This window comes from Apostichopus japonicus, chromosome 7, assembly GCF_037975245.1.
Source record: "Apostichopus japonicus isolate 1M-3 chromosome 7, ASM3797524v1, whole genome shotgun sequence".
Classification (NCBI taxonomy): Eukaryota; Metazoa; Echinodermata; class Holothuroidea; order Aspidochirotida; family Stichopodidae; genus Apostichopus; species Apostichopus japonicus.
Genome location: NC_092567.1, coordinates 22,672,728 through 22,680,181, shown reverse-complemented (window position 1 = coordinate 22,680,181; position 7,454 = coordinate 22,672,728). Strand labels below are relative to the sequence as shown.

The window sequence follows — 7,454 nt, the reverse complement described above, 5'->3', positions numbered from 1 at the left end:
AACAGTGCGAAAATTAACTGAAACCTGAATTGAGAGGTGAATTCTAAAGTAAAAAGAAACTAAACAGACCATAAGAAGTAGAAAAAAAAACAGAAAAAAAAAACACACGCACACAATACAGGACAATTTTACAACAAACCGGTTACATTTTAATACCATATTTAATTCCCCTCTCGCGCCCCCCCCCCCCACACACATATCATTTGAATTAATAATCTGAATTAGGCTAATTCATACGAACAAGTAGAGTTATACGAATAGAAAACAAACGTATTAACTAGACATACGAAACTACTGACGTACGAACGGTATTGGATTCCGATCACTGATGACATCTAAAGGAACAACATAGCGTCACACAAATATCTCGTATAGCGCGTCGCATTTGGCGAGTCGCATTTGGCGCGTCGCATTTGGCGCGTCGCATTTGGCGCGTCGCATTTGGCGCGTCGCATTTGGCGCGTCGCATTTGGCGCGTCGCATTTGGCGCGTCGCATTTGGCGCGTCGCATTTGGCTCGGCGCATTTGGCGCGGCGCATTTGACGCGGCGGACGCATGTACTTCCTGAGAAGTTTGGTGAAGGGACAGCGGGGGGGGGGGGGAACCATGTCATGTAACTAACAGGCCTAAAGGTATAGACTTAAAGTCGTGAGGTAGAAAAGAGCAATGGAATCCTTCCAAGCAGAAACCAAACAGCCACAGTTACTGTTTACCAGGTTGGACCGCGGTATGCACTGTTTCACACTTGACTGAGTTCAAATACCAAGAAGGTACTTTCCCTCGATAGTTTGCAGTTTATACAATAGCGACAACAACAACTATAAATAAGACCAAACAATCACCACGCAAATAAAGTGTGTTATGAACCATGTACTATATACCTGTGCCAAAAACTTGTCCATGGACTGTGTGAAATGTAAACACACCCCCTTAATATGACTAAATAACCACAGCACTCAGTATACTACTCGGTTTTATTTGATGGCAATGGCATATTGGAGGGTAGGGGGCTAGGGTGGGTGGGTGGGTAGCATTCCTATGTAATGACGTAGACTGGTAGGTGTACCTGTAAATGATTACGCATATTAATTGGATGGACTTGCACTCATCATTGTGGAGTTATACTCGCACACGGCGTCCCTTGGAAATCGTATCTATTTCTATACTAGTGTATAATTATGTAAGAATAAGTACTCTTAGAAGCTTGCACTATCCTGGTACTGATACCAAGCCAAGCGCGAGGAAACCTGTCTCGTTCAACGACAAAGGAAAATGGACTACTACAGAAGGCAAGCACTAGCATTGTTCAGGAACGACATTTTAAATGGGGGTGGGGAGGGGGATGCGGGGTGGGTGGGGCTGAGCTAATGATTTCTCGAGCTTTGTCCTTTGTGATGTCACATGCAAAAGAGGCCCTCAAGACTTTGCAGCGGCTCCGATTTTGTTTTCGGAATAAGTACAGTCGGCTATTATTAGTTCATTGAAGATTATATTTGACTATCGTTTGGGTATTTGACTGCAACTTTTTAGACTTGGCAAAATGTGGTGGGGGGGGGGTGGGTGGGGCTGATAGCCCCAGCCCCCCGATTCCAATGTCATTGTGATGTGATACTGAAAGGTCAAACTAATTTACATATTTATTTTTTAAATGAATGAATAATTAGCAGTCAATCAACTTTATCAGTCATTGAGGCAGTTTACCTTTGCCCAAAGTTCAGATAAATTATCACATGCCTTCCTCCTTCCCCCTCACACCCTATAATTTTTTGGCAAAGTAGTTGTCTACCCTCGCCCCCACCACCCTCCAATCTCCTTACAAGTAAGAAAGTTGAGTTTTACGGACACAACTAAAAGTGACATCACATTAACAGGTAAACTAGATCAGTCAGCCACCCTGTTTTCCTGTTCAACTTCGCAAAGACCTCTTCACCATTACATATATGCCGTTTAACCAGAAGGCAACGAATGAGGTGATACCACTTGCCCATTGGCAATAAAATTTTACCACCATTTTGGGATTGAAAGTAAACACATTCGCCGTGTTACAATTCATGAAGTTCATTCTGCCATTATATTACCTTTTCATTTACGAATGATGGTCTCTCAATGAAAAGTAATAAACTTTACAAGAAATATTTGCAAAGAGAGCCAACAATTCTAATGAGTGCCCTTTGTCCACAAATGATATGTAAAATGACTATAAAGAAAAGAAAAAAAAACTCTGATCATACGACCAGTAATCTGTGCGGTAGAGAACTTATAGACAAAAACAGACGAAACAGCATATTTGGTTGGGCCGCACAAAATGTACCAAGGTCTCAAAGAGTGACCAATATGTAAACTGTAGGAGAGATATATAGGTTTCATGAATAGGAAACCAGATGTTGGACCGGTAAGTTCTTCCCTTCGGATGGAACATAGGCCTACTATTATCAAGGGGAGACTGCATTTTGTACTTTCGGCGTCCCATAGTAGTCCGGCCCTTCCGCTCAGGTCAAAACACCCCGCAGGCTTTATACTTTTACACAACGGTGTGCAGCAAAAACTGCTTGCCGATTCCCGTTACATCTATCGACATTGCCTGATAGTATTTTACTAAGACTTTGATACATTCGCAGCGCAGACCTCCTAAATGCTCAACAAGAGGGTCATAGTTGGGAGAGAGATGACAGAGTGTTGAGAGGAACACGAAGAAAGGAAAGCAACCGTGAAATCTGACATCTATATTTCTTTTGCCATCGGTTACCCCCTACCCCCATGGATGGCACCAACTGGACACCCTTAAAGGGAGTAAAGACTCTCGCACAAAGAAACATCTGAATCCGGTAATCTGACCTAGTTTCGAATGAGGTGTAACAGAAGTTTTAGACACCACCATGGATCCCCAAAAATACACACACAGCTTGCTACCGTCGGTTATTAGACACTAGTGTACAGTCAATACATACAGCTATGGTCAATACCCACAACACAGTGTACATAGCAGTGATGGACATCTCAGGTCCAGATAAAAGATAAAGTATAAAGTTTCATTACTCTTTGCATTTTGTAGCGACAAGAAAAAAAACGTCATTGCAAGCAACGGAAAGTTAACTTTTTTTCTGAGGGCGGCACGCGGTTTGGGACGAGTCTTCAATGCCTTTAATCCCGGATCATCCAATTATTTTTGTTTTTATTTCAGTATCTCCAAAGTGATGCAGGGTGATTTTTACCTTATTTAATTATTTTACCAATTTTTTTTTGGGGGGGGGGAGGGATTAATTTACAATTCAATCTGAATTAGTCAATCTCCGAAGCTGATTATGGTTGTCCGAACAGAAATTTGGTTGTCTCAGATAACCAAGATGATCATTAAAAATTTGTGCTTTTACAGATGTGCTATTGAAGAAAACCAGCCTGAACAGTAAGGATGGAATCATTTATTATTTCAAATCAGAGGCAAACCCCAACCAAACATCAGCATACATCTCTATGATATGGATACTTGTGACAAACAACTTTCCCCATACAGCTAATAAGTAAATATCTGATTCCATTTGGGTGATATCACAGTTTTAATTTTATTTCACAGACTAGGCTGAAGACTAAAGCAAGTCTAAATATGACATGATCAAACCACATAATGTTTGAACTGTCTTCCTTTAATAATATTCATCACAACTTTCATTTTCTGTAATAGAGATAGGGTGTTGCAAATGTTGAATCCAAAAATATTGAAGTTTTAAACACGAGCATTCAGCAGAGGGGGGAGAGGGGGGGGCAGGGAGACCACGTAGAAATTTTGGGGATGCGATGGGTGACGGTGAAAAATCAAAGGGGAGCACACAAAAAAATGTACTCTAACCTGGTGGATCGGGGGTGGGGTGTCAACTACTAAAGAGAATGTAATAAAAAGTCACTACATGCTGGTGTGTGGGGGGGGGTCCAACAACATCAAAGATATGTGCGCTTCGTGCACGGTTGCAGTGTCTCTCTGAGTGGCCGTATATTTGTATTCACATATATATTTGTTTGAATATGTAATATATCCGGATGGTTTTTGACCGCACAGGCACGCCCATTGTATTTCACTGAAAGTGCACCCAGTTGGGACAATTTTTTTTCTATACTGTACTGTTATGTCCCGCTTCAGAGCACTCGTAGTGTCAGTACGAGCAGTAAGAATATCATGTTTCTATCAAGATCAAGGTTAGGAACTGTTTGTACTGTCAATACCAGTGCTTTGAGAGCATTATATGGGAGGACAGTTTAGAGAGGTATGTGCATTAGGAAATTGTCCCAACTGGCTGGAAAGTGAGAGAATTAAGTGGATCCTTCATCCTTAAGCACATGATCAATATATATATATATATATAGCAAACATATATATATATATATAGCAAACATATATATATATATATATAACAAAACTAACGTTTTCAATTATATATGTATATATAGCAAAACATATATATATATATATGTGTATAGCAAAACTAACGTTTTCAATTATATATATATATATATATAAATATAAATATATGTATATATATAAATCTACATGTATATATAAATATATATAAACACTAACAATGCTCGATGCTGCTGTTATTATAATGAAAGACTGCTGAACATACATAACTTTACTGACATAGACCTTGTATTGAAAAGAGATATTTATATAGTGTGTTTAACATATTATAGCGATAATATTATGTATTATCATAGGATATTATGTACTAACAGATACCTTGTTTAGAACTTAAGACTGTTCCTGATTTGAAAACTACATGAGACCAGTTGTATTCTTTAATAGTTTGCTTAAATTTGAGATATTTTCACATTTATGAGGGTATTTAAGAATTGATGGAGTATAACAGCTAAATAGCTAACTAACAATTAACAAGTTTTGTTGACTAAAAACGATTCCTTTGAAATAAAAAATGAAACAATCCTGTCAGAACTATTCTGTAAAGGCTGCTTGGTTAACAGCCAAATTATGCATTCGACCATGGATTTTACAATGTCTTTCGAAGAATAATGTGTAGTAAATAATATCCACACAATCTTGATGTGTGGTCTTTAGGTAAAACAATTGTTCCAACTGTGGAGTCATACAAAGGTGACAGACTATGCATCAATTGTTGACAGTTCGAGGATTCAACTGGCTGCACTGGGGCACACTTGGTGCCTCAGACAAAAACCCAGCACCTTATCGTAGCAAAGTGTCAACTTTTTCCAGAGAAAAATCTTGTGGGCCGAGGGAAAAATCGCCACACTTTGGTATCTCATGATAGCAGCGCCAGCCCTCGGAACAGTGTTGTGAGTGTTTCAAAATTCACTGGCCCGAGGAAAATGAGAGGTACGGCCAAACAGTGTATTGGTGATTTTGGGGGAATTTCTTCAGTGGTCTTCAATTTCAGAGAAATAGTTGCTGAAACTATTACACCCCCCCCCCTCCCCAAAGAACATGTATCTCAACCGTTTCAGGTTGTTCAGGCTCACTCAAGTTTGCATATTGGCTTACACATGAGTGATCAGTGATCACACTGGAATTTTCCTTAGCACGTGTCACTACCTGCTGTTCAGCTAAGAGACCTCTATTAGTATGGCGAAATCAAATGGCGAAGAACACACACAATTCCTACGGTCTGTAATCGGTCGTCGATTTTTGATAAAATAATAGCAAATTCATATCTGGCATTTTCTTTCCACCTGATTTGGGTCGCTACTCTGCCGGTTGCGTTGCGCCAGAAATGCTGGCGACCAGCCGTTCACAGCTTCTGACAGACTGGACATCCCTGGTATGTAACTCACGTTCAGTAGGATTTGAAATTTTCACCCACGACATCGTCGTGCCGACGGGAAACTTGTTTCTATCGAAAACTGGAAGACAGACTGCGTAAACTTTAAAGTTTTCTTTACTTTGATTTTTTTTTCCTCCTCAAATGCCACATGGACAACTTAGCTGCTGCTTCTGCCATCAGGAGTGGCGATTGTGCGAACTTTCCTTCTTGTTCGTTGACTGTAAATGTTTGAATCGAGTTCAACCTCCATCTGGTAACCAGTAGAAACCAAAATTACACCGGATATTTGTCCATTTCTCATCAGTTTTCTCTAAAAACGAAGCACAAGAAAAGAAATGAGATAAAACAATAGAAAAGAGAAAAAGGGGGTGGGGGACCCAAAAAAAATCAAGAGTCCAATGGGCACTATGGTTCCTTGCTTAGTGGAATATTAATGTGTCTGTATGTCAACACCCAATATCATTTAATATTTGGGTGAGAGGGTATGAGGTATGTCCCTCTAAACTAAACTATATTCCTGCATTCAATGCTGTCATTTTTGCTTTTTCCTTGGTATAAACATATTCATTTAGAGTGGCCAGAATCTAGGTATGTTAATTGCTATAGCATAATAATGGAGTCAAGTGTCTGGACTGAACCATGATCAAGTTATGTATGTATTTAAGATCCTCCTGCTAGCAGGAACTTCGCGAAGTAGCCTCATTGGCTCATCAAAGCCGCAAGCTGACCGAAGTCAGTCTCTTAGATTCATATTTAACGCCCATGATTATGAATTGTCAACAACTCTGTAACTGGACGACATACATAAATCTTGGAGTGACTCGAACCGGGGACCTTATGATTGAAAGGCACTGGAGTTAACCACTGAGCTAACACTCCCGGCTAGTTATAGGCTAGTTATAGGTTGAGTAAATCTATAAAAGAAGACTACCAAAATACCACTACTATATGACATACAAAGATATAGTCAGACCTTCGGCCTGAAAGATTCACAGAAATGTTTGTCTTTCTCAGTTCATCTGGTTTCAGAGATTTATCTAAATTAAACACCAACATTATTAATTTATGACTGTACTGTACGGTAAGCACTGCCAAGCAGTCACATAAACATTGCATGCGTTCTTTGCCTACAGACTCAGCTGAAACCGAAAGCCCGGTGGCAACCTGTCACCACAGAGATATGGATGGAGTAGAATAGCCTGGGATAGGATAAGATGGCCACTGGTAAATGAAATGATAAAGGAGAACACAGTGATAACTGATGACGTCATGGTTAGTTAGAGTTAGTCATCAAGTATGTGTGAAATCCTGCATGTCTTGTACTTTAAGAAGTTGGTACACAGTAAACATGGATACCAGTTGTTTACACGACGGTAAACTATATGTATGCGTATATGTAGAATGTACATATAGGCTAGATACCATGAATAGACGACTTGAAAAATTCTGTGTCATAGCAAATCTTGCTAGCAACACACATTTTCACACATTGGATTATATTGAAACACATGCACTATTACAGGTTCCCCTGTATCAACCAGTGTTTTGAAGTGATTCATACACCTTTAACCCAGGAAAACCTGAGATAATGTGTGATAAAGTGTGGAAATAGGCAAATCTGTCTAAACGTACATGTGTCAAATCATACTTTCGCACACAAAAACTCTC

At 39.7% G+C, this 7,454-nt stretch overlaps 1 protein-coding gene across 3 annotated transcripts in view; it reads right to left on the bottom strand.

Moving 5' to 3' along the window:
* Positions 1-3,406: 3,406 nt before the first annotated feature.
* LOC139969773 (DNA polymerase delta catalytic subunit-like) overlaps positions 3,407-7,454 on the bottom strand; it is a 91,163-nt gene continuing 87,115 nt past the window's right edge. For all 3 annotated transcript variants that reach the window (XM_071975027.1, XM_071975028.1, XM_071975026.1), the window contains exon 23: positions 3,407-6,096. The gene's annotated coding sequence lies outside the window, so the exon portion shown is untranslated. The remainder of the gene's footprint in view (positions 6,097-7,454) is intronic.